This window comes from Lygodium microphyllum, chromosome 30 (assembly GCF_053477565.2).
Source record: "Lygodium microphyllum isolate KBCC chromosome 30, Lygodium_microphyllum_v1.1.10, whole genome shotgun sequence".
Taxonomy (NCBI): domain Eukaryota; kingdom Viridiplantae; phylum Streptophyta; class Polypodiopsida; order Schizaeales; family Lygodiaceae; genus Lygodium; species Lygodium microphyllum.
Window position 1 is genome coordinate 5,380,229 of NC_141164.1, and position 26,879 is coordinate 5,407,107.

The 26,879-nt window shown below is 40.5% G+C and overlaps 1 protein-coding gene across 3 annotated transcripts in view; it reads left to right on the top strand.

Annotated features, from left to right (window-relative positions):
* The window catches only part of LOC148009512 (uncharacterized), an 80,610-nt gene that overhangs the window by 15,806 nt on the left and 37,925 nt on the right, over nucleotides 1–26,879 (top strand). The gene's annotated exons all lie outside the window — the stretch shown is intronic.

Genomic DNA, 26,879 nt, shown 5'->3' on the forward strand with positions numbered 1-26,879 from the left:
GATCTGTGTTTTGCTGCCATACAACTGCCTACATTGCCTACAACTCAGTCAGTCTCATCATCAGGCTTTGTCCGGTTGCTGCTGTTGTATTTCAGACCATTCAAGTATGACACATTTTGACACCTACTCCAGATACCTCTGCCATGATCCTAGAGGCACGGCCTCTTCAAGATCCGTTGCAGTATGACACACTACACCCACTCGAGATAGCTCAGTCACAGTCCTGGAGACATGGAGGTTTGAGGCCCTATGATGATATCATCTTCATCCTCATTTATCCATTAGCATTTAAACATTCTATAGATTGTCCTTTGCGTTGTTGTGCACTTTCCAATTTTTGTGTTTGCATAGCATTTCTTTACATGGTATCAGAGGAGAGGTGCTTTAAGAGCTGAAGATTCTCAACCTCTGTGAGGAATGAGGTTTGACCCAGCCGAATGCATGAATACCTTCTGAGATGTCTTCCACATTTTCATTGAAGCAATACCTCCTTCAAGTTTGTCCACCTTTGTAGTAACTTGCTATTGATTCAATACCATATTAGAGTGTAGCAATGTGGAAGTGGATACAACGGTTGGTGTTGAAGATGAAATGTGGAGAGAGAGAGAGAGAGAGAGAGAGAGAGAGAGAGAGAGAGAGAGAGAGAGAGAGATCTCTACCACAAAATGGCAGAGGATAAAAGATAGATCACAGAAAAAGCTAATAAAGTTTGGTTTGTTTGTGATAGTGCAGTTAAGTGGTGCAATCGCCTGCTTCATTTACGGAAGTCAAAGCTTCCCTATCAAGGAAATGTTTTTATCTAGAGGCTTCAATTGGGGGTTTGCCTACTGGCAAAGTGTTGTGGGCTTGTAAGATATCCTGTGGCAAATGTATATTTTGTGCTACTTGTGATGTGACTCCTATCCATCTTTTCATTTTTTGCCTGGTTGCTAGACAGATTTGGGACTTCATCTCCAGAGTGTAGACGTCACTAATAAGTTCGAGAGTGCCTATCCATTCTTGGGTGTCACGTGAAATTTTATTGCATTACTTAGCATTTGATTAGAAATTGATTAAATGTGCTAATGTGACGTGCATACGTGAGGTGCACATCAAATTTTTCACAGTGTGGGACCCAAGACTTCGAGATATCAGTTGATGGCAAAGGCAAAAATTGTAAAAAGTTATGTCTCGTAGGTGCCAAGTGGTGCCCGATATTAGTTAATTAAGTAATTAATGCCGATCTAAGGACTAATTATTGCTTAGGGATACTTGGAAGACAAATTGGCCTAGCCAATTAATTATTGGTTGGTGAATTAATTTTTTGGGCACTAAAATAATCATTAAATTAAATTTCAAAAGTAATGCTTTGAAAATGAATTAATAAGCTGGATACTGCTGGAAAATGGGATTAGAAGGTTGCCACTTGGTAAAACTTACCCATGCAAGTATGGAAAACGTTTTTGGGGCTTGGTGAAAGTCTATTCCTGCCGTGGTGAGAGGGGAAGTTGTTAGAGAGCAAGGAGATGCCATTGATGTGATTTGCAGCCACCAAGGCCAGTACTATAGCAAGTGATAGTTGTTTGGAGTCCTCAATGTGCAGATGATAGTAGGCCAAGGTTCTTTTGGTGCACGTGACAACATATAGGACGGGGCAATAGTCTTTCTGGTGTTCCTAAGTTGTAGGTGATAGCTTCCATGGATATTTGAGCAAGAGGGCAACGACAAATTTTCAGCCTTTATTACGATGAAACATTGAAATTTCTCTCTACAGCATTCTCTCACATTCTATATGATGAGTGGAAAACAAAAGTAGAGAGAGAGAGAGAGAGAGAGAGAGAGAGAGAGAGAGAGAGAGAGAGAGAGGGTATGGACATTAGTCGAGGTGCTCAATAGTACTGAACTGAACAGTGCTGGAACAGTGAGATAGTGTGAGAGTGAGTCGATGGATAGGTGTGTACCAAGGTGGCACACACAAATAATGAAAGAATGTATTTATACTTAGGGTACGGTACACTTACACTTGCTAGGGTGAGTTCACGTGTGTGAAGTAATATATACACAGGAGAGCATAAAGGGCCTTTACACCCAACCACCTCCCACTTAAAGGTCCAAAACGAACCTTTAGCCAACTCCCACAAGTCTAATGCAATGCTCATGTTAAGCCTTTGCACGACTTTTAGTGAGAATATCTATAGGGTTATCTTGTGATTTGATCTTAGTTAGGGTGACTAGACCATCATCCAGAACCTGTATGATAAAATGATACTGAACATCAATATGTTTGGTATGTGTATGAAACATGGCATTCTTAGCCAGACATACTGGCTATCACATCTAAGTATATATGTTTTGGTGGGCAGTCCAAAATCCTTGACCAAACGACCAAGCCAAACTGCTTCTTTTGAAGCTTCAGTGGCTGAAATATATTTAGCTTCAATGGTAGAGAGTGCTACTATTTTTTGCAATCTAGAGCACTAAGAAACCGCTCCACCAGTCAAGGTAAAGATGTACCCGCTAGTAGACTTGTGAGTATCCAAGTCACTTGCCATGTCTGCATCACAATACCCCTGTAGATCTAACGTACCCTTGCCATAGCAAATGCATTTTCTTTGTGCGCCCTTAAGGTACCATAAGATACATTTTACTGCTTCCCAATGTGCTTTGCCCTACACAGCGCGAGGCGGCATTTTTGCAGACATTCCGGTTGTAAGGTACAAATTTCTTCAATTTCTTTGAAATTTTAGAAAGAAATTTGGGCTTTTGCCCAACTCGCACTGCAAGGCAAGCGACAAGCAGTACATCAGCATTTACTTGTTGTTACAGTCAAATTGGGCAGAGAATTTTGGAAAAATTCAATAAATTTTGGTTAGAATCAGCATTAAGTTGCTGTATTTTATACTTTTGTGGGCACACATTTCGAGGCGGGTGTGGTACAACAATACAGTGCTGTAATTTACTGGCTGAGTGTTGATTTGGATGGCATTGTGCACACTTTGGCATTTGTGTGATAGTTTGGTACTTGTTTCTTAATCCCGTGGGGGATTTTGATACTCCGAGGAGTATACTCTATACTTCAGTATTGAAGTATTTGGCTGCAGATTTTTGTCTATCATTGACAGCATGGCACATCAGGGGAATAATGATCAGAGCAACATCCTTGGTGTCCTTACTCAAGAGGACAAACTTGATGGCTCAAACTACCCACTGTGGAGTTTTATGGTTCGTAACCTTCTTGTGGCGAAGGACTTGTGGGACTATGTTACAGGTGATTTGCAACGACCAGGAGGTCTTGCACCTTAGACACCTCAGTGTAACGCTCGAGGAGAGGTTGCTAATGCTGCTAGTGGTGGTATTAATGCTGCTACTGCTGCTGCCCTTCCTCTCCCTCCTACCGAGGATCAGAGGAAATGGAACTCAAAAGATGCACATGCACTTTCTTTGATTGTCTTGTCAATGAAAAGGGAAATTATTCTGCACATTCGGTCTTGTAAGACCTCAAAATCAGCATGGGATGTACTTGAGCGTATGTTTGCAGCATGCAATGAGGCTAGGATATCCCATCTCTGCAAAGAGTTGGCCAATGTGACCATGGATGAAGGTGATAGTATGATAGGTCACCTTACTCACATATAGGATTTGCGTGAGCAGTTACTCAATGTTGATGAGGTCATTTAGGATGCTGAATTGGTAAATATCACACTGAACTCTCTTCCAGAGTCATATCGTGGTTTCCACACCTCTTTGATGTTGTCTTTGAGGGGGGGGGGACAGCAGCCCCTTACATTTGTGGAGTTGGAAGGCTTCTTACTGCAAGAGGAACAGACTTGGAAGAATGTGGCATTGCGTTCAGGTGATGTGGCTATGCTTTCCAAGTTCAAAGGCAAAGGAAAAGTCAAGCAAAATGTAAAAAATCAGCAAAAGGATGATGTTGGACAGCCATCAAATAAGATTGTCCAAGATAGAGGAAAGACTAAAAAGAAGGGGAAATGCCATTATTGCAGGAAGCCCAATTACTATATCGATGAATGTAGAAAGAGATTGGCCAAATGAGAAGAAAAAGAACTCCGGTTTGGCTGTCCAAGAAACATCAGCTAACAAATCTATTGATGATGATACTTCAGCCAACTTTGTAGAGGAGGACTATGCATTTCTCACATGTAGTTATGATTCTTCAATGGCTGATTCAGCTTTTAATGCTGCTGAAACGTAGCAAACATGGTATTTTGATAGTGGGGCGTCAAAGCACATCACTTCCAATAAGTGTTTGTTTACCTCTTTGCATTCAGCCCCTGCTGGGAAGTGTGTTACATGTGCGAACAACAGTAGTTATGATGTATGTGGCATTGGGATAGTCACTATTACTGATGCAGATGGTTATGATTTCATGCTTCTAGATGTCTTGTTTGTACCTGGCATTATAAAAAACTTGCTGTCTATCTTTGCTTTTAATGAGCATGACTTTCACGTCATCTTTGAGGATGCCAAATGCATTGTTAGAGACAGAGAGATGGATTATGCACTTAGGTTGTTCGGCCCCCTGTATAAGTGTCTATTTTTGTTGGATACATATGACAGATAGTCTCATGATGCTTTAGCAGTCACTACTCTTTCGTCCGCTATGCAAAATGTGGAGCTATGGCATGCCCGCTATGGACACATGAGCTTTGGGAGTTTGATGACCCTATAGAGGTGTCATATGGTAGATGCATTGCCTCTAGTGGGAGACTCCACCTCCTCATGCGTGTGAGGGATGTATTTTGGGCAAGATGCATAGGTTAGCCTTCAAAAAGGATGGTGCAGTGCGTGCTGTCTGAAAAATGTAGCTTATTCACTTTGATGTTTGTGGTCCCATGAGGACACGTGCACTTAGAGGTCATTAGTACTTTGTTACATTTATTGATGACTACTCTCAGTACACATGGGTGTATGGGCTGAAGGCAAAATCCGATGTGGTCATGCATTTCAAACATCTCGTTGCAAAGCTTGAAGCTAAAACTGACTTAAAAGTGCAGACACTTCGCACAAATAGAGGGGGGGAGTACATGTCTCGTGCTTTTGAGACATATTTGCTTGATCATGGCATTACTATTAGAATGACTTCTCAGCAAAATGGTGTTGCTAAAAGGAAGAATTGGACTCTTATGGGGATGACTCATTGTATGCTAAAAAGCAAGGGGCTACCTCATAAATTTTGGCTAGAAGGCCTTCTATGTGCAAATCATGTGTTGAATCGTGCACCCACTAAGGTACTGAAAACGATCATACCGTTCGAAGCTTGGTATGGCAAAAAACCCAAAGTAGACTACTTTCGGGTGTTTGGTTGCATAGCCTATGCACATGTTCTGAAAGAGCTTCATGGGAAGCTTGATGATAAGGCTATAAAATGCATATTTATTAGCTACAGTTTGGAGAGCAAGGGCTATCGCTTGTATGACCCACGCACAAAGAAAGTCTTTGTCAATAGGGATGTCCTATTTGCTGAAAATGTTGCATTTTCACATGATCAGTTTCAAATGCCAGCCAGCCATGACATTGGTGATGTCTTTGAGGGTCTTTTGCCACTTACTTTGGAGTCTCTGCCTGCTGTAAATGGCAGGACAGACTTAATACAGCAAGCTGATGCTGCACCATATGCTCCCGAACAGCAGGGTATCGATGATGGTTTGCCACATGTAGTGGAAGAAGCAGTACAACATGAACGGATTGTTGTAAATGCAGCCAAAACAGTCCCAAGATGGCTGATATAGACTCTCCAGGAGAGTAAAATGGATGCTCCTTGTAATGTACCCGCCTTGATTTCTTGACGGATAACGTTTTAGTAGTTGCCCAAAGTTTACCTTCTAGCCGTCGCTATCCGTACTCTAATCAAAATGATCAGATTTTGTCCGGCTAGTTTACCCTAGGTCTACCCCGCAAGGGAAGCGTCTTGCCGTTACCCACGGAGAACCGACTTGAAGGTTTCTAATTGACCTAACAATCACCTATCAATAACTAACTCACATTCGGAGGTGTCCTTCGAGAGACTTCTTGTCCGGAAGGAGCAACTGCCATTACCCTTGGTTCATGGAGTACAACGCTTTTTTCCAGTAGTAGACTAAGGATTTATGAAATCTCTCGCAGTGCTCTGGCACAGCCTCCATACCTTTCCCCTAAGATAATTTACAGTTCGGGTTCTGAGACCAAACCCTAAGTAAGTCAACGAATCAGCCCTTTCTAGAGTTTTTTTCTAGTGTTTGTTTTTGGGGAAACCTCTTGGCTAACCGAGACCACCCTGCCATAGGATTAGATTCATTGGGAATCCATCCACCCACTTCCCTCTATGGAAGTTCTTAATTATCTAAGTATCTACCACATTACGTGAAACATATAGAAACAGCTTCATTAATTAAAATCCTTTTATGTAGAGTTGTTTGTTTATGTAATTTACTCGTGGACATACAATCAGAATAAAACAATTTCATTAATTATATTTCATAATGTGTGTTCTCTTGCCTATATAAGAGAAAAATTACAATTTCACGTGCTGCCTCATCCGACGCATTTGCACGTCACCAAGATCAAATCCACCTATGGCTAACGTTTATAGGTGTCCCAAGTAGAACTCGGGCCATATAGGGGACCAAGTAGTTCCTAGGTGTGAAAAGGGATTTACTAATCAAAGCCCCCCTGGCACCCTATCCACCTCCTACTTAATATGATCCCTGTTGGGAGACCTCTCGCCATCGGAGTGTTGGAACTGGAAGGACACAGCTGAGAGAGTTTGAGATCGAGCAGGAGCGTATGAGAGTGACGGCTGGAGAGAGTGTGAGCAGAGTGAAAGTCCGAGATGATTAGAGTGTACCAACAATGTGTTGGTACACAAAGAATAAAATGTATTTATACTTAGGGCACGTAAAGGGTGCGTTCGCATGTATAGTGTGCTTGTACTATATACACGGAGGTCATCGGGTCTTTATATCCCAACAACCTCCCACTTAAAGGTCCGATATGAACCTCTAGCTAACCAACTCCCACTAGTCGAATGCAATGCTCGTGCTGAGCTCTTCTTAGACTTTTAGTGAGAACATTTGTAGGGTTATCTTGTGTTTTAATCTTGGTTAATGTGATTTGATCATCTTGCAGAATCTGTCTAATGAAGTGATATTGCACATCTATATGCTTTGTGCGTGAATGATACATGGCATTCTTAGCCAGATACATAGCACTCTAGCTACCACATCCCAAAACTGCAGTACCCATAGACATGCCAAGATCATCTACAAGTCTGCTCAACCATATAGCTTCCTTAGAAGCTTCAGAAGCTGATATGTATTCAGCTTCAGTGGTACTCAGTGCAACAATGTTTTGCAACGTGGAACACCAAGAAACAGCCCCACCAGCAACTGTAAAGACATACCCGCTGGTGGACCTACGAGTATCCAAGTCACCTGCCATGTCTGCGTCACAATAACCCTACAAACTAAGTGCACCCTGCCCATAGCAAATATTTTTTCTTTGTGTACCCTTAAGGTATCGAAGAATACACTTGATAGCCTCCCAATGTGCTTTGCCAGGATTTGACATAAACCTGCTAACAACTCCCATTGCATGAGCAATGTTTGGATGAGGAGCAACCATAGCATACATAAGAGAGCCACAAGCTGATGCATAAGGAACTCCCTTCATAGCATTTGCTTCCACGTCATCTTTCGGGCTGTTGGCTTTGCTAAGCTTGAGATAAGGAGGTAAGGGTACCCCAAAAGGCTTAGCTTCAGCAATGTTAAATCTGTCCAATATCTTTCCAATGTACTTTTCTTGAGATAAAAACAACAATTTCTGCATTCTATCTCTACGAATCCTCATGCCCAAAATATGCTATGCATTCCCTAAATCTTTCATGGAGAAAGCTGATTTCAGCTGATTTTTGAGAGCATCCAAGCTAATCTTTCTTTTCCCAGCTAGTAACATATCATTCACATACAAAACAAGTATTATGGGGCTGCCATCTGTATCCTTTTTCATGTACAAGCAATGATCTGCATGGCTGCGTGTAAACTCATGAGATAGCATAAAAGTATCAAACTTTTTGTACCACTGCCCTGGTGCTTGCTTCAGCCCATACAGGCTGTGTTTTAGCTTACACACCATCTGTTCCTTTCCAGAAACTACAAAGCCCTCGGGCTGTTTTCTTGTAGATTTCCTCATCAATGTCACCATGCAAGAAAGCTGTTTTTACATCCATTTGATACAGCTCTAAATCCAAAACAGCAGTAAGAGCAAAAAGCACACGTAAAGTGGTCATCTTCACAAAGGTGAGAAGACCTCTTGGAAGTCAATCCCTTCCTTTTGTGCATAACCTTTGGCAACTAGCTTTGCCTTGTACTTGGGTTTCCCATCAACTGTCTTGATTTTGTACACCCATTTGTTTGGAAGTGGCTTTTTTCCCTTTGGTAATGACACAAGATCCCAAGTATCATTTGCATATAGAGATTTAATCTCTTCTTGCATAGCTAGCTCCCACTTACTGCTAAACTCACATGACTTGGCCTCTTTGTATGTAAGAGGCTCACCCTCATCTGTAAGCATCACATAATGCAAGGAGGGGTCAAACCTATATGGTTGCCTTCTTACGCATGTAGACCTGCGTACCCAATGATCAACATTGTCAGGAATTGGGTCTACATCAGGAGGTATATTATTTTCAGCATTCATTTGCTGCTGTAAACCATTTTCAGCATGTTGTTCATGCTGTACAATACCTTCATTTTCATTTCCAGCACTTGCATTTTCATCATTAGCAAGCTTATCTTGCTGTCCATGACCTCCTTGTGCTTCTATTTGCTGTCCATCATCATCTGGCTCAAAAGTAACCGGCTGATCATCAGTTTCAGCCTGTGGTACAGCACCTTGAGGCTCATTTTCTGAAGTTATGGGTGGTTGCAAACTCTGAAATTTCACATTTTTCAGATCTTCATTAGAGGCTAAAGAGCCTTTCAGTAATTTTGCCTCATTAAACACAACATTACGGTTGCGAATAATTTTCTTGGACTGAGGTAACCACACTCTGTAGCCAAATTCACCCTCATCACCATAGCCTATGAAAATGCCTTTGGTGGATTTTGGGTCAAGTTTGTTCCTTAGCTCATCCCTAACATGTACAAAAGCATCACAGTCAAATATACGTAAATGGTCATATGAGGCCAATTTGCTAGACCAAACCTCCTCAGGGATGCCATTATTTAAGGACCTATCTGGGGAGCGGTTGCAAATGTGAACCGCGGTTTTGAGTGCCTCTCCCCAAAATGCATGAGGGAGATTAGCAGTGGACAGCATGCACCGCACTCTTTCACATAAAGTCCTGTTATATCTTTCAACCACCCCATTTGAAGAAGGGCTGTGTAAGGGGCTGTAAGCTCCCTCTTAATACCATGTAAGTCACAAAATGACTTGAATTCAATCTATGTGAACTCACCCCCATTATCAGTTCTCAAGCATTTCAGCTTTCTATCTATCTGAGTGGTCACAATTAAAAACAGCTGTCACAACTCTATAGAAACAGAATTTGTATCCTTTTTCACTAATTTGTCTATATAATGATTTATTAAAAATTTGTTTCCTTTGCACTAATTAGATATAAAGAAAAGTGCATTGAAGTTGGCCACTGATGAGTGGTCACAGGTTATGGTGGATCCACGCGGTGGGTTAGAGAAAAGATAGTTCACACTTCCACCTATATGGCCCGATTGGGCGCCTGTGACCAGAACCCACGCATATCAGGGTTAGACTCGCACACAGAAAGGATTGATGCCTTGAAGTGTGGGCTAGATCCACCAGATCAAACAGTTACAATCAACAAGATGGCATGATTATGAAATGCTTGTGCAATGTGCATGTGTAGGCTGAAAGCTTGAACTGCACATTTCTTTGCATAGGAAAGTCAGATGAAGATTCTGATACCGTTTTTGCGATGTACACAGAAAAAGCTTTCATATGATACCCATATTGGGGGGGTCCCTAAATTTTAGGAGCCTCGAATTAGCCTAAAAATGCTAGTCCTAAAAGATAGGGATGTCATTCTAAAAATAGTAAATTTTGTACTCTGACTGTGCTTACTAAATTTGGTTGTTTCTATTCTTGATAGTATTCAGTCCAAAAAGGAAGGCCATAGAGAAGAGACAAGTGTCAAGACACTCGTTACACAAGTTTCCAAGTGTCCCACCACTTGTCACATCTCATGACATGTGGCTGGACACTTGTCTTGTGTTACTTCACTTTCTCCTTTTGTACTAGCTCTTTCCCCTCCTATAAATAAGAGCTCGTTTTTCTTCATTCAGCATCATTTTTCTTTGCTGTAAAATTATGTACAGCACCCACAGATAACTAAAAACTGACCCCATCCATCCCCATCATCATCCCCTACTTCTCCATTATCAAATTCCTCTATATTTCCTCTTCTATCATTGCTGTTTTACAGGACAGTAAGCCTGTAAATTCATTACAGCACCTCCTTCTCGAGCTCTTTCTTCCATTCTAGCAACAAGAAGCAAGCCCTATCCATGTACTGCTGAGCAACGATGGAGAAAGGCTGATTTTTCCTCTTTTTTCTCTCATACTGTAAAGAAATCAGTTCTTATCATTGCATAATAGATAATGCATGTGTGTTTGTACATCTTTGCATGATCTTGTGAGAGTGAGAATTACTTCTCCTCACTCTCAGGTTGATTGTAACTGAGCTCTTCCCTAAGGGATTTGGGTTGAGCAGAAATACATTCCTTCGGGGGGGAGGGGGGGGGGGTTTGTCCATCTTCAACCCTCAATCTTGTCTCCATTACTTTTACATTTTCATGGCTGTAATTTTGTGAGTAATTTTCATTTTCAGCTTTAAGTGTTCACTATCTTTTATATTAAATCTCGAAAACAAGCGAATATCATAATTGTTAAGCATACTACGTTGTTCGGGGCGTTTACAGTGGTATCAGAGCTTTGGCTCGGTTCTCACCCCAACACTGGTAGTGCTTACAATTATAAGTTTGTTTGTTTTCAACCCTTGCATTGAGTGCTTCAGTATATTTTTCTTAGAGTCTCAATGGATCAGTTGAGTTCTATCCTTCAAGCCATTCAAAGTCTTAGAGAGGAGAATCAGCAAATTCGTGAGCAACTTCTCAAACTAGAAAAAGTTGAGAATCCCAAAGAATTCAAGGAAAGAAGCCCATCTCCTTCAAGGAGACAAAGCCATACCAATGAAAGGAGCCGATCAAGAAGTTCAACTACTTCTAAGAGGCAGTCACATTCTACTTCAAGACAAAGAAAGAGATCGCGTCGAAGCTCATTCTCTTCTTCAAAGTCATTTGGCGCCTACTCTGATGGACCCTTTTCTAGTGACGAAGAGTCACACCCTTCTCGTGGAAGACCTCATCATCGTCAAAGGCGTCGACATTCTTCACCCTCGTCTCCATCTTCATCCCCATCAAGCACTTCATCATCTTCAACCTCAAGATCGGGGCATGGACGAAGGCATAAGAAGAAGAAGAAGACTAAGCCACTATCTCAACTTGAAAAGAAGATCAAGTTCAGTATGTATGATGGTTCCCGAAATCCTGATCTTCTTTTGAAGTTTATTCGTCAATTTCAAATTTTGTATGGTCGTAACAAGTATAAAGAAAAAGAAAAGATTAAGTTTGCAGCTTTACATTTGACCGACTTAGCCCATACTTGGTGGACAGGGTTGGAATATGATCATGCTGCCCCAAAATCATGGCGGTCCTTTGTTCGCATGATACAAAGCCAATTTCTTCCCGTTCATTTCAAAAGAGATGTAAAAATGGAATGGGATCGGCTTTGGCAAAGGAAAAATGAGTCACTTGGTGACTATACTAAGAGATTTTGGGAGCTACTTTTGAAGGTCCAACATTTCAAGAAGATCAGCAGTTCGGAAAAGCTTAGGAAGTTTCAAGGAGGTTTGCATTTTAAACTTCGTACTGCTCTTAATCATTATCATTGTTCTAGTCTCAGAGAACTCATGGACCATACTGAGACATGGGAAATGGAGCACAATGGCAACAAATCATTCCAAAAGAATGATAAGAAGAGAGTAGCTGATGATAAGGAGTATTCAGCCCCAAATGAAGGACAAAAACAGCGGCAAAAGCAGCCATCAAATCAAAAGAAGATGAAGCCCTATGCACCTCCTAATGCTCCTCAATTTCGTTCTTTGTTGTTATAAATTACGCGAAGGAATCATGTTCCCTAAAGGCTTAATTGAGGAATTTGTTTTTAAATGTCACTCATAAATGTGATAGGACCTAATTAAATAACTAAAGAATGCCTATTGAGAAAAGTGGGTGGGCGGAATGGTCAGAACCCCAACGGGTCTGTCCTACGATGGTAGGGTGCTCTAAGAGAACTGGGAAGCTTCTCACAAGATTTTACCATTGTTTGACCTTTAGGTTAGACCCCGAAAGAAGGGAAGTGCTTTAAATGTGGACAAATAGGCCACATTGCGAAGCAATGTCCAAACAAAGGACAAAGCAAGGTTTCTGACAACAAGCCTAAGTCGCCAGTGAAAATCAATGCTATCAGTGATGTAGTTGCAAACACAACTCACACTCCAGAGATGCGCAAATTATTAAAAGCTTGGGGACAGTTGCAAGATAAGCAAGCACTATTCTTGATAGATCTTGGGGCGAATAAAAATGTCATTTTCTTGCAATTAGCTAAAGAGCTTGGATTAAAGAATTAAGAGATGGACACTCCGGTAGAAGTTCGCTAAGCTTTAAATGCCGATGAAGGTGACACAGTGAAGACTGTGACACCCTACATTAGCAAGCTCAAGTTTCAAATTCAAGGCTACAGTGACGAAGATACCTTCTGTATCGGAGACCTTGATGGTTGCGATGTGATTCTTGGCATGCCTTGGAATCATAGAGTAGATTCAACCATCTTCTCTCAGAAAAAGAAGGTAGAACTCACCAACAAAGGCAAGAAGTACGAGATCCAAGCTGGAGTTTCTGGAGATACCATACCTATGGTAAGCCATATGCAAGTCTCTAGAGCAATTAAGGATTGTGTTCAATGTTGTTTGCTTTATGTCACTGATGTAAAAGATAATATGAATGCTGAAAACCAAGAGCGACTTCAGCTCTTGGAAAAGTATAAAGATTGTTTTTCGGAAGATCTTCCTTATCAGCTTCCCCCAGAAAGACCAGAAGACCATTATATTGATATTATTCCGGGCAGTTCTCCTCCTAATATAGCACCATACCGTGTGAGCCATCCTCAACAAGAAGAAATCAGAAAGCAAGTCGAAGACCTACTCAACTGTGGGCTAATTAGGCCAAGTAGCTCACCATTTTGTTCACCGGTTCTTCTTGTTCAAAAGAAAGATGGCACATTCAAGATGTGCATTGATTATCGAGCCCTCAACAAAATCACTGTGAAGAATCGGTTTCCTATTCCCAGAATTGACGACATTTTGGATCGTCTAGGAGGCTCAAAGGTTTTCAGCTGCATTGATCTAAAGAGTGGTTATCATCAAATTAGGGTAATACCACAAGATGTACACAAAACTGCTTTCCGCACTTTATATGGTCTTTATGAATTCTTGGTGGTTCCTTTCGGATTAACCAATGCACCAGCCACCTTTAATCGAATGATGGAGCGCATCTTTAGAGAGCATCGACAATATGTCGGTACTTTCTTTGATGATATTCTTGTCTTTAGCAAGAATGAAGAGGAGCATCATCAACACTTGGAGATTGTTCTACAATTACTTCAACAAAATCAACTCTTGGTAAATGGTAAAAAGAGTGAAATTTTCATACATAAAATAAATTACCTTGGGCATGTCATCTCTTCTGAAGGGATTCAGATGGATCCTGAAAAGATCAAGATAATCCAAGAATGGTCTCATCTTCATGATGTACATGAGGCGTGATCGTTTCTTGGCTTATGCTCTTATTACCGCCGCTTCATCAAGCATTTTGCACAAATGGCTTTTCCACTTCATGACCTTACAAAGAAAAAGACCTCTTTCCAATGGAAGGAAAAAGAGAATGTAGTCGTCATAAGGCTGAAAACAGCTCTTACTTCTGGACCTGTTCTTATCATTCCAGATTTGGTAAAACCATTTGTGGTGGAAGCAGATGCTTGCGGTGATTGTATTGGTGCAGTGCTAAATCAAGAAGGCCATGCCGTAGCCTTTGAAAGCCGCCGTCTAAATGATGTGGAGAAAAGGTATGACATTTATGAAAAGGAGCTCTTAGCAGTGGTTCATGGTTTGAAGATATGGAAACATTATCTTTTAGGCAATGAATTCCTTATTAAAACTGATTATCAGAGCTTGAAGTATTTCAAGACTCAAAAGCATTTGCAGGAGAAACATGCAAGATGGGAAAATTTCTTGTCTATGTTTCATTTTCAAATTATGTACACTCCAGGGAAACAAAATGTAGTTGCTGATGCACTTTCTAGAGTGCCTCGCATTGCAACTATTACAGTGGCTCATCATGAAGATTTTCAAACGATGAAGAATACTTATGATGAAGACAATGATTTTGCAGCAATTTGGTCAAATTTACAGCAAGGAGATTCTTATCCAGATTATTCCATCAAAGACGATTACCTTCTCATGAACAATCGCCTTTGTGTCACTCTTCTTGTTCGACAAAAGGTGCTTAAAGAAAGTCGTGAACCCCCTTATGTAGGGCATAGAGGAAGGGCAGCCACTCTAAGTGCAATTGATCGCTACTTTTATTGGCCAACATTACGAAGAGATACACATAACTTCATTGAGGCTTGTCTAGTATGCCAAAAATCCAAGTATGATAGGCAGAAGACTCCAGGATTGTTGCAATCTCTTCCAATGCCCAAAGATCCATGGGAATCTATCACAATGGATTTCATCTTAGGTATTCCAAGAAACCTCAAGGTCATGATATGATTTGGGTCATAATTGATCGATTCAGCAAGCAATCACATTTTATTCCATGTCATAAAACATTAAAATCCGCACAAGCTGCAAGACTTTTCATTCAACATATCTTTAGATTACATGGTATGCCTTTTGAGATCATTTCAGATAGAGACTCCAAATTCACAAGTAACTTTTGGCGTGCTTTATTTGAGAATTTGGGAACCACTTTAAAGTTCTCCTCAGCTTTTCATCCTCAAACTGACGGCCAAACAGAGGTGATGAATCTCACTCTTTTGGATATGTTGAAAGCTTATGTTAGTGAACATAAGTCACAATGGGAGAAATATCTTCTATTATTGGAGTTTGCTTACAACAATACAATGCACTCATCCACAGGGAAAGCTCCAAATGAAATCGTACAGGGTAAAGTGATTCCTTCTCCAATTATTCGCACTAAAGATAAGATTTTTGCTGCTGATGAGTTTGCTTTAGATTTAAAAACAGCAATGGATCAAGTTCGAGCCACTATCAAAGTTGCCCAAGAGCAACAAAAGAAGCAAGTAGATAAACGAAGAAGACCTTTGGCTTTTGAAAAAGGACAATATGTCTTGCTAAAGTTTGATAAAAGCAGGCTCAAACAAGGTTCCAGTCAAAATTCATCTTTTCCAAAGCTCTCCAGTAGATACTTTGGACCCTTCAAAGTGATTAAGAAAATAAATAAAGTTTCTTATCGACTTGAGCTTCTTGCTCATTGGAAAATACACAATGCTTTTCATGTAAGTTTACTAAAACCTTACATAGGACCAGAACCAAAAGAACCCATTACTGAAGATCCCCCAGAAGTTGAAGAAACAGAGCAACTCTTGGAACCTGAACAGATTTTGTTTCATAAGGATCGAACCACGAGAAGTAGCCTTGTGACACGAAAATTCTTACTAAAATTCAAGAATCTACCCACAACAGATGCACAGTGGGTAGATGAAAAATTCATGAAGGATTACCAAGACATTCTTCAGCCATATCAAGAAGCTTTTCAGTTGAGGACAGCTGAATAAAAGCAAGAGGGCTATCACAACTCTATAGAAACAGAATTTGTATCCTTTTTCACTAATTTGTCTATATAATGATTTTTAAAAAATTTGTTTCCTTTGCACTAATTAGATATAAAGAAAAGTGCATTGAAGCTGGCCACTGATGAGTGGTCATAGGTTATGGTGGACCCACGCGGTGGGCTAGAGAAAAGATAGTTTACACTTTCACCTATATAGCCCGATTGGGCGCCTGTGACTAGAACTCACGCATATTAGGGTTAGACTCGCACACAGAAAGGATTGATGCCTTGAAGTGTGGGCTAGATCCACCAGAACAAATAGTTACAATCAACAAGATGGCATGATCATGAAATGCTTGTATAATGTGCATGTGTGGGCTGAAAGCCTGAACTGCACATTTCTTTGCATAGGAAAGTCACATGAAGATTTTGATACCGTTTTTGCGATGTACACGGAAAAAGATTTCATATGACACCCATATTGGGGGGGTCCCTAAATGTTAGGAGGTCCCTAAATTTTAGGAGCCTTGAATTAGCCTAAAAATGCTAGTCCTAAAAAATAGGGATGTTATTCTAAAAATAGTAAATTCTGTACTCTGACTGTGCTTACTAAATTTGGTTGTTTCTATTCTTGACAGTATTCAGCCCAAAAAGGAAGGCCATAGAGAAGAGACAAGTGTCAAGACACTTGTCACACAAGTTTCCAAGTGTCCCACCGCTTGTCACATCTCATGACATGTGGCTGGACACTTGTCTTGTGCTACTCCACTTTCCCCTTTTGTACTAGCTCTTCCCCTTCCTATAAATAAGAGCTCGTTTTTCTTCATTCAGCATCATTTTTCTTTGCTGTAAACTCATGTACAGCATCCACAGATAACCAAAAATTGGCCCCATCCACCCCATCATCATCCCCCACTTCTCCATTATCAAATTCCTCCATATTCCCTCTTCTATCACTGCTGTTTTACAGGACAGCAAGCCTGTAAATTCATTACAGCACCTCCTTCTCGAGCTCTTTCTTCCATTTTAGCAACAAGAAGCAAGCCCTATCCATGTACTGCTGAGCAACGATGGAGAAATGCTGATTTTTCCTCTTTCTTCTCTCATACTGTAAAGAAATCAGTTCTTATCATTGCATAATAGATAATGCATGTGTGTTTGTACATCTTTGCATGATCTTGTGAGAGTGAGAATTACTTCTCCTCACTCTCAGGTTGATTGTAACTGAGCTCTTCCCTAAGGGATTTGGGTTGAGCAGAAATACATTCCTTCGGGGGGGGGGGGGGGGGAGGGGGGGTTTGTCCATCTTCAACCCTCAATCTTGTCTCCATTACTTTTACATTTTCATGGCTGTAATTTTGTGAGTAATTTTCATTTTCAGCTTTAAGTGTTCACTATCTTTTATATTAAATCTCGAAAACAAGCGAATATCATAATTGTTAAGCATACTACGTTGTTCGGGGCGTTTACAACAGCAAACATTTCACTTTTCTTTTTCAGCAAGTACACCCAAATCTTCTGGGAACAATCATCAATAAAGGAGACAAAATATACAGCACCACCCAATGATTTCACGGGCATACTACATACATCAGAATGCACTAAGTCCAAAAGACATTGGACTTACAAGAGACACCAAAATAAAATGAATTTTTTATTTGCTTTCCAAACTGACACTCATTACAAAACTAGAGTCTTTTGCATCAACCCTCTTCAGAGAGGTAAGAACATCTAGTCCTTTTTGGCTCATATGGCCTAATCTCTTATGCCATAACTCCAAGTGGCTGCAAATTTCAGCAATTGCAAGAAACTTGCCATTCAAGGCTTTACAATGCAAACAATACAATGTGCCCTTCTTGGTTCTTTTGCAATCAGCATGGAACCCTTTTTTACTTCCCACAAACCACCACCAAACAGTGTGGTGTAGCCATGCAAGTCAAGCTGACCAATAGATGGTAAACTCTTTTTAATGCCAGGCACATATCTGACATCTTTTAACACAAGCTCTTGACTATTGTCTAAAGACAAGTGTATGGTGCCAATCTCATCAATGCTGCAAGCATGGTTATTTCCAAGGTACACCTTTCCATAACTGCCTGCATTGAACATAGCAAAACACTCCAAGCAAGGAGTTACATGGAAAGAGGCACCAGAGTCTACAATCCAAGTTTGAGTGACACCATCATCAACTGATAAGAGTGCATCAATAACATCAGCCTTGGTAATCTGCATATCCTGTATGTGACATACAAGGGCATCATAATCAACTGCACATAATACATCGGCCTCTGTATCTGAAAGCTCCTCTATGACCACATTGGAGGCCACATTGGCCTTTTCTTTGCCTTTGGATGTCTCCAATGCATCTGTCTTTTCTTTCTTCTTCTTTTTATCTTCTGCATTCTTCTTTCTCTCTTGTTCCTTCTTGTAGTACCTGCAATTAGGTTTCTTGTGGCCCTTTCGACCACAATGATAGCAAGTAATGTCACTCTTATCCTTTCCTTTGCTCTTGCTCCTGTTTCTCTGCCCTGCATGTGCATTTTTCTTTTCAGCCCTGCCTCTTACATTATAAGTTGAGTTGTTGCCTTCTGCCCTGCATATTGCATAATCTGTGTCTAAACCCTTAATGTCTGTCAGAATGTTATGAGTGACACCCATCTTTATGTAAGCCACAGCCTTTTTATTCACTTTGGCCCAATCTGCATCAGACATTAGTGCGGGTTTATCTTCCTGCAAAGCATCCTCACAATCCTTCAGGAACAAAAATGCCCCGCATACGGTCTTTCCAAAGGTCAAAGCGATGACCATCAAACTGTTTGATCTCCATCAAACTCTTAATGTCTGAACTGGAAGAAGTTGCAGCCATTTTATCACGAACACAAGAGTAAATGCACTAATTTGCGGAAGCACAAGCTGAACCAGCAAAATACCCTACTGTTTTTCCTCAACCAGAAATAAATCTCTGCTGTTTATACATTAACCAGCCACTTCACTGGCAAAAGATGCAGAAATTCACCAAAAATCTGCGCAAATCCCCAAAAGTTCAAGTCCAAAATTGCATGAATGCCATTCAATCTGACCCAGGTGAGTAAAGCTTTGCCAATACATGAAAACCCCCAAATTTCTAGGATCCAACGTCGGGAAATTTTATCCAAAAATGCAAAATTTCGACAAAATTTGGCAAAATTCCCAATTTAATTGTTGTCACCACTCGCGATGTCTGCAATTTCTGACTCAAAAGTCATTGACAGGCATGAATGATGCCAAATCTAGGAAAAGCCCCAAATTTTAGGCTTGATTCCTCACAGATCTGTGATATGTGCTTTTGGCGTGTGAACTCCCGTAAGTGGTAATGAGAAGATTAGAGAAAATTCGATTTAAAAAAAAAACAAAGGAATTGACAAGCGGGGGCGCGGGGGGTCCGTTGACCTTCAGGCAGGTCGCGCAGCCTGTCCGTTGACGACTCGACGACTGGCCGTCATAGTCCGCCCGCGTCGGCTGCTACCTGGTCCCTTCCACGTGCCACTATCCGTTTTGCCCACTACCAACAAGCTTCGTCGCTTCGCTTGAACGCGTGATCTTCTGCCGTCGTGCCCACATGCCCCTTGCAGGTCGGTCGTGACTCCCTACAGCGTGTGCATGCTGGTGCTGCTTGTTTCACGCCGCGACTCTGTTGAGTGTGATTGTTGTTCCATTGAACAATCAGCTGCAACAAAATTGCAAGCCCAACAGTTGTCACCTGAATCTTGGGAAGTGGGAGAGTGTTGGCTCTGGTACCAGTTGTTGGAAGTGGAAGGACATAGTTGAGAGTTTGAGATTGAGCAAGAGTGTATGAGAGTGATGGTTGGAGAGAGTGTGAGCAGAGTGAAAGTTCGAGATGATTAGAGTGTACCAACAATGTGTTGGTACACAAAGAATAAAATGTATTTATACTTAGGGTACATAAAGGATGCGTTCACATGTACAGTGTGCGTGTACTATATACACGGAGGTCACCGGGCCTTTATATCCCAACACGGAGCCCGTCCATGCTTCCGCGGCAGTAAAAACATTCCCTCTTGGTATGGGGATTGAGCACCTATCATTGGGGGAGGTATAGGGCTCCTCAATTTTTATGTGTTTCAATACTCAATTCAATCAGGATCTAATCTAGAAGATCACAAACAAGATTGATGTTTGCAAGTACTTATGATTTCAATCAATTATGCAACTTTTAAGTGATACTTAATTCTAGTAGCAATCGATACTTGAGTTTCACATAATGAAATCCTTCCGTTGGAATTTAACTAGGGATATATAGATTTTGGGTTCTCTAACTTCCCAGTTCTTGTAACCAAGTTTCTTGGCCTTAAGTCTGTATTTCTCAAGAGACTTATCTTATTTGGATAGAACGTTTTTAGAAAAACCTGTGGTATTGTGATTGATAAAGGGTTGTTATCCGCGCCCGTGACTCTGTTAGTGACTCCCGTGCTCGCAACTCCAATTGTCGCTTCCATGATAGTAGGGTCATTTGCGATTTTTGCTTTTGAATTCTTTTTCTTCGGGGCCATGACGGAAATATGATTCGTAGAAGAAGGGGAAGAACACGACAATAGTAGCGGTTGACAAGGGTGTAAGACTCTCGATGATGATGTTGGATATTGTGGGATTCAATGATGTAGGCCTTGTGGATGATTCTTCTCGTCTCGTGGAGAGCAATACTTCACTCTCTCTAGTAGGTGGAATAGAGACGAGAGTAGAGGTATGATAGAATAGGATAGATTTCTTCAGTGTCTTCTCTTCTCGGATTAGAGTAGAAGAGGATGAGAGACCTTTAGCATATCCCCTTCCTTGGGTTGAACGGAATGATGTCTCTTCGTCTCGTGGAATAGAGTCTCCTCCTTCGTGATCAGCGTCTCATCCCGTCAAGATTGCTCTTGTCGCTCTTTTTGGTCATCCCCAAGTCCTCAATTTATAGTTTTGCAAGGGGGGGGGGGGGTAGAAGGGAGGACGCTTGCTTTTTTAGTGTTTTTCAATGATATCATCGATGACAAAGAGAGAACGCTTTCTTTTAGCGCTTTTGATGACATCATTGATGTCGCCAAAGAGGGAGATTCATTTTTGTAACGTGAAGATAAAAATTTACGAATCTATTGGCGAGCACTGTGTGGTGCGTCATCGGGCGGGTGTCACTTCAAGGCTCAATACTAAGGCGGCGACCAAGGCATAGATCTTGGCATACTTGGCAACAGGCTACAAAGGCTTTGTTGGTGCCGTTGGTTGCGCGTGAGAAGCTCGCACTAGCTTTTAGAAAAATCTTCTTGGGAGGTTACCTGATAGTGTCGTCACCCAAGTGTGCTTAAAAATTTACGAATCTATCGGCGAGTACTGCACGGTGTGTCGTCGGGCGGTCTTCGTTTCAAGGCTCACAACTAAGGCGGCAGCCAAGGCATAGACCTTGGCATACTTGGCAACAGGCTATGAAGGCTTCGTTGGAGTCGTTGGCTGCGCGCGAGAAGCTTTCACTAGCTTGTAGAAAAATATGCTCGAGAGGTCACCCATTTGGGCAATGTCGTCACCCAAGTGCGCTTAACTGCCAAGTGACTATCTACTAGGCTAGTTGTTTTTTTATTGTTATATACTACAAATATAATTTTAATAAGCTAGTCTTGGGAGGGTCTCCCAAGTCTTTCTTCCATGAATTGACATATAATACCTTTTTAATTATCATCATAATGAGAGTCAGTTTCATAATTAGAGCTAGTATTTAAAAAAAATAAATAAATGTGCGGCATGAATCAATTTTCTTTAGAATGTATACGCACATTAAATAAACTAAGTAATGGAAACATTACATTCATCCCTCCTTAGAGAAATCGAGATGTTCTCATCTCGAGAGAAACTAGGTGTATTCTTTTATAAGGGTTACCTCATCTACCCAAGTGGCATCCTCTTAAGGATAATCCTTCCACTGGATGAGATATTCTCTAAGGGTCCTATTCCTAAGGATTCTTTCTTTTACATCCAAGATTCTATTAGGTTGAAGTTCAAGTAAAGCTTGGCTCGACATTACAACTTGTTGATCATCAAGAATATGATCAGGATTAGGTACATAGGGCTTCAAGAGACTTACATGGAATACATCATGAACTTTTAGGGTTTTAGGAAGTTGCAGCTTATAAGTATTAGGTCCAAGAGCCTTTATGACTTTGTAAGATCCACAGTATCTTGGGCTTAGCTTCTTGAATTTTCCCAAGGATAAATAACTCTTCTTTGGGCGTACATGGATAAAAACCTTGTCCCGTTCTTGGAAGATTCGCTGTTTTCTCTCTAGATCAGCATAGGCGTTCTGTCGATCCTTGGCAGCTTGTATATCTTGCTTGATGGTTTTGACTTGTTCGTCCATCTCTTAAAGCATCTTCTTAGAAGCTTCAACCTTCAAGGTAGGGTCGGAGAAGTTTAGTGGGGTTAGGCATTTTCGCCTATATAGAGTTTGAAATGGGGTCATTTGAATGCTCTGATGATAGGACACATTGTAAGTGAATTCCACCAAAGGTAGATATTGTATCCACCGTCTAGGTTCTTTGCAACAATATGCCCTAAGTATGTCTTCAATGACCTGATTTACACGCTTTGTCTGTCCATCAGTTTGAGGGCGATAAGATGTACTAAAACAAAGATGTGTACCGAGAGCTTCAAATAATCCCTTCCGAAAATGCGTAGTGAATAGAGAATCACGATCATTGATAATTCTCTTTGATAGTCCATGAAGTCCAAAGATTTCTTTGACAAATAACATGGCAATATCTGAGGCTTTGTAGCTAGTGTGGATCGGAATAAGGTTGGTAACCATAGTCAACATGTTTACAATTACCATGATCGAGTTGTATCCTCCTTTAACTGAGGGTAATCCAACTACAAAATCCATACTAATGAATTCCCATTTCGTCTGAGGAATATTTAAGTGGTTGTAGCTTTCTTGGCAACTTAACTCATTCGGCTTTTATTCGTTGGTAACTCAAGCATTTGATTACGTATTTAAGTACGTCACTTTTGAGCTTTTTCCAATGATAGCTTCTCTTAACTGCATTGAGAGTTTGGGCATAGCTAGGATGTTCTGCAAATGGGGAATCATGAGCTTTCGATAGTATCTTCTTCTTAAGATCTTGACTTGAAGGAATACATAATCTTGTCCTAAAGTAGACAAGCCCTTCGTCAATAGAGAAGTAAAGATACTTTGTCTTAAGCTTAGAATTTTGTTCTTTATTTTGAATTTCCTTAAGCATTTGTTGATATTTGGGATAATTATTCACATTTTCCTTGGCTAGCTCGATGATGGGATTGATAGGCATTGATATCATTGTAGTTAGTGTTTGATCTCTAAGAGGTTTTTTTGAGATAAGTGCATTGAGAAATGATTTGCAGCTTAAAGCATCTGCAATTACATTCTCTTTGCCCGGTCTATATTGATCTCAAAATCATACTCTTGCAAGACTTTGATCCACTGACATTGCCTCATATTTAGATCTGGTTGAGTAAAGATCCATTTAAGACTTTTATGGTCGGTTACCAGAGAGAATTTCTTCCCGAGTAGATAATGTCTCAATAACTTAAGAGGGCGGATAATTGCAAGTAATTCCAAGTCACGAGTAGCATAATTTCTCTCGTGAGTCTTCAATTTTCTAGAGGAACATGCTATTGGATGTCCTTCCTACATGAGTACACATCCCAAAGCAAGAGAGCTTGCATCGGTCACCACTTCGAATTCTTTGTTAAGATCGGATAGTTTGAGGATCGAGGCTGACTGCTCATATTGGGTCCATTTAATGGCAACCTACTTCTTGAGTAGGTCGGTGAGGAGTGCAGCAATCAAGGCATAATTCTTGATAAAGATCCAATACCATCTTGTTTAGCCCAAAAATCTATGAATTTCGCTTACAGTGGTTAGAGGCGGCTAATCTTGTACATCCTTGACCTTGGCTGGATCTATTGAAATTCCCTTTATTGAAACTATAAACCCTAAATACTCGATTTGCTTCTTGAAGAACACACACTTTTTCTGAGCATATAGCTTGTGAGTCCGCATTGTCTCAAGAACTGTCCGCAGTTGTGACTCGTGACTTTTTTCATCCTTGGAATATGTTAAGATGTCGTCAAAGAATATAAGGACAAAATCATCAAGATAAGGTTTGAATATATCTTGCATTAATCTGTTGAAGGTAGTAGGGGCGTTGGTTAATCCAAATGACATTACGATAAACTCATAATGACCGTACCTTCTGCTAAAAGCGGTTTTTGGAATATCTTCTTGCTTAATTTTGATCTAGTAATACCCTGATCTGAGATCAATCTTGGAGAAAATCTTCGCTCGTTGTAGTTGATCAAGTAGTTCGTCGATCCTTGGAATCGGATCTTTATTCTTGATTGTTACCTGATTTAGCCCTTGATAATCAATGCAGAGACGGAGAGTCCCATCCTTTTTTTTTTGAAATAACATCGGAGCTCCCTAGGGTAAGTTACTGGGTCTAATGTATCCCTGATCTAAGAGCTGTTTGAGTTGTTCCTTTAGTTCTATGGCTTCCAGAATGGACATTCGATATGGTCGTTTTGCAACTGGTGCAGCTCTTGGTACTAGCTTGATTTCGTGGTTGACTTCTCTTTGTAGTGGAAGTTTAGTTAAATCTTCGGTTTCTTTATCCTGTTCAGTCTTATTTAATTTGATTAGGTATATAGGTGAGCCTTTTCTTAAACCTTTAGCGATTTGAGAAGCGTTCGCTAATTGAATCTTCAGTTTTTCTGCTTCTCCTTGTGTGGTCACTTGTTGTCCTACAAGATTCAAGAATGTGACTTGGTCCAATTAACAATGAATATGAGCGTCATTGGGAATTAACCAGTCCATTCCTAATAGGCACTCATAGGTTCCCAGGCTCATTGCGTTGTGTTGAGGAAACTTCTTTTCCATCAGCTACCTCAACTATTAGCCCAGGTGCATGCATTGTGTATATGCCTAGTTTTCAAGCACACCTTGGTGATATGAATGAATGTGTGCTTCCACAATCAATAAAAAATTTAAAGGGTTTACCGTTGTAGGTTGATGGTGTTTGAATCATTGAGAATTGTCAATTTGGTCCCTTCTTGTTGAGAGAGGCGTGAATGCTCGCTTTCTCCATATCGGTTTCCAAGGTGGGACCTTCATCATCTTCTACTTCCTTGAGGGTTATGCTGCCAACTCTTCCTCTAGTTGTGGTTGTCCAGCTTTGGTTGTTACGGAACTTGCTTTGGCGTTCATTTTGTTTGAGTTTTGGGCATCGCCTTTGGATGTGGCCAGGTTCTTGCAATCATAACACCTCAAAGTATCCTTATTACCACCAGTAAAGTTCTCCACTGCCGATGTCTTAGCCTTCTTGCTATTAGTAGATTAGAATTGACCTTGGGCTCTTTTTGCATAGCCCCTAGCTATATTTCTGTTTTGGAACTTATTATTCCAAGGCTTATTGTTTCTTGGTTTGGACTGGAGTTCCTGTATAATCGGTCTTGCTCTTATCAATGCATCTTGGAGGTCAGATGGACGCATTGCTCCAAGTTGTGTGTTCAGGGGATCATCCAATCTGTGGCAAAACTTGGATACTTGTTGCGCAATGTCCATAGATGGTGCATACTTGAGAAGTGTTACAAACTTGGAGTAATAGGCTTCCAGTGTCATTTTAAGTTGCTTTAGACCAAAGAGTTCATTCATCTTTTATGTGCGGTATGTTGGCGGAAGATACCGGCCTCGCACTGCATTCTTTAATATGTCCCAACTAACAGACGCTTCGGAGATTCCTTGGTCTTTACACCATTGTTTCCACCAAATTCGGGCTTCTTGTGTTAGCTTCAACTTGCCGATCATTGCTTGATTAGCTGGGGTAATTCCAGTAGCAATGAAATAATCTTCCATGGACTCAACCCATATTTCTGCTTCAACCTCGATGTTTTTGCCTTGGCCATCAAACTCAGGTGGTTTGATTTGTTTAAGCAAGAACTTTTTTTCTTGGATATCAGCAGCATTAAGGGTAGGAACAGCTTCCTGTGGTATTGTAAGATTTTCTCTAGTTAGCTCTACGAATGTTATCATACAATTTGCTCGTATCTTTTCAAAAGAGAAATCATTTTTAGAAGGATAGAAATGCTTTTATATTAAATTTTCAAAGAAGGTTACATCATGATAGAGTTTTTTGAATGAACTTAAGGAATCTAACCATGGATTTCAGATATATCTACTGATTCGTAATTCTTAATTGCTAGAATGGTAACCAATTTCATATTCAATGGATAGACAAAATAATTTCTTTTGCTGTAGGGGATAAATACATGGTTTATTTTGGGATGGCTGGTTATTTGGAAGAGAAGATTTCCCTAATACAATCTAGGCATGGCATTTGGATATATCCATTGGGTAATAATCGGGCTTTGAAGAATGGTAACCAATTTCATAATTGCTAGAATGGTAACCAATTTCATAATTCTTAATTGCTAGAATGGTAACCAATTTCATATTCAATGGATAGACAAAATAATTTCTTTTGCTGTAGGGGATAAATACATGGTTTATTTTGGGATGGCTGGTTATTTGGAAGAGAAGATTTCCCTAATACAATCTAGGCATGGCATTTGGATATATCCATTGGGTAATAATCGGGCTTTGAAGAATGGATATCTAAAAATCGGTACTTTAAAGAAAGATCAAGAAGTCCATCTTTGACGTAATTGCAGCGTTTAGAGCGGCCAATAACTATGATTCGGTCCGCTGGGATGACCTTTATCACTTCCTCGTAAATATATCGATTTAGTTTAACCTCCCGGCCTCTAGTGAATAAAGTTGAATTCACTCTGGCTTCATGGAATAAATAAACCTTCACGACTTTAAGGTTTTCCATCCATCTTATCCTCTTCAAATTGGTTTGAAGGAAGGCAAGACGGTTTGCGTTGATATAATAA